This window comes from Cyphomyrmex costatus, unplaced genomic scaffold (genome assembly GCF_001594065.2).
Source record: "Cyphomyrmex costatus isolate MS0001 unplaced genomic scaffold, Ccosl1.0 scaffold335, whole genome shotgun sequence".
NCBI classification, from domain to species: Eukaryota; Metazoa; Arthropoda; class Insecta; order Hymenoptera; family Formicidae; genus Cyphomyrmex; species Cyphomyrmex costatus.
The window spans coordinates 140,628-142,320 of NW_017277504.1; positions in this window are offsets into that span (position 1 = coordinate 140,628).

Below are 1,693 nucleotides of genomic sequence, written 5' to 3' on the forward strand. Positions count from 1 at the left end.
TGAGGTCCAGTTTTTGTATTTACTTTTTATATTTTATTTTTATTAAATTTTTAGAAAAATTATACCTTTATTTATTATTTTAAACTGGTTTATTTAATGTATATTTTTTATTATGTGTTGCAACCCTTATTTTAAACTGTTTAAACTAGATTTCTACGACTTATGTATATTGTTACTAATTAAATCTATCTTTTTAAATTATTTTAAACTTTTTAAACCAGATATTTTAAATAATTTTTAGTTTTTCATTAGTTTCCAATTTTTTAGTTTTTTATTATTTTCTTATTTTTATTTTCTGTTAATTAAAAAAATTTTCTTTTTATTAGTTTGTTAAGTTTTAGTTTTTTAGTTTGTTAATGTAACTCACTTTTGGCAGCAGTCGGGAGTTTTTGTTTTTTAAACTAATTCTTGTAAAGTTTCCATTTTTGTGTTAAATTTTTTTATTTTTTGTTGTTTTAATAGTTATTTAAGTTTTATGTCATTATTCAGTTTTTAGTTTTCTTTAGGTTTTTTGTTTTAATTTTGTTTAGTTTTTTAGTTTTTAAATTTTTAGATTTTTTAGTGTTTATATAGTTTTTTGTTAATTTTTTAATTTTTTTAATTAGGTGATATTCAAATAAATAGAATAAATAGGCTAATGAGAGTAAAATCGCTGTTAGTAGTGCGAAATTATAAAAAATATATATTTATTCACAATTAAAAAATATCATATATAAGATTACTATACGTTTCGGCTTCACATCCGAGCCATCTTCAGTAGTAAATTCGCAAAAGAGCCATGGAAAAGTAGGAAAGAGGTCACTCTCACCGTCAAACAATCAAATCCACATGGTTGGTAGGTCATGTGCAATCGACTAGACGTAAATCGACAAATCCATGATTACAAGATCAAATAATATTACAAGAATAATTGACCATCATCAAACAAACAACAAATTAATATAAAAAATAGTCAAGCGATATAAATCCAATGATAACATTGTGGTGGTCAAGATTTAAAAATCATTTTTTAATTTATTGTTTGTTTGATGATGGTCAATTATTCTTGTAATATTATTTGATCTTGTAATCATGGATTTGTCGATTTACGTCTAGTCGATTGCACATGACCTACCAACCATGTGGATTTGATTGTTTGACGGTGAGAGTGACCTCTTTCCTACTTTTCCATAGCTCTTTTGCGAATTTACTACTGAAGATGGCTCGGATGTGAAGCCGAAACTAGTGACCCTCTAATAAGAGTCTGGCCACCTTCTCCCCGGTTTGTGATTGGTCCGACATTTATCATCCATTCCCGCAAATTTCTTTAAATTTATAAATTGTAAAAATTAATAAATTCGTAAAAATTAAAGTAGAATTAATTACAATTTTTATTTTTATTATTATTTAACTTATATTAACATTATTAAATATTTTCTATAAAAACTTTTATGTAAAAAAAACGTTGCAATATGTCTTTCATAAAATAAAAACAACAATTAAGTAAGTATTATAAATATATTGAAAATATAAAAATTAATATATTAAGAATATATAAAATTTATAAAAATATTACAAGATTAAGAAACTTTAATAAAAATTAAATTTAAATACAAATAATACAATTAATGCTTTAAAATTCTTAACAAAAAATACTTAGGTAGCACCAATAGGGAATAAATAAAGTAGTATATTTATGCAGAAAAAAATATTT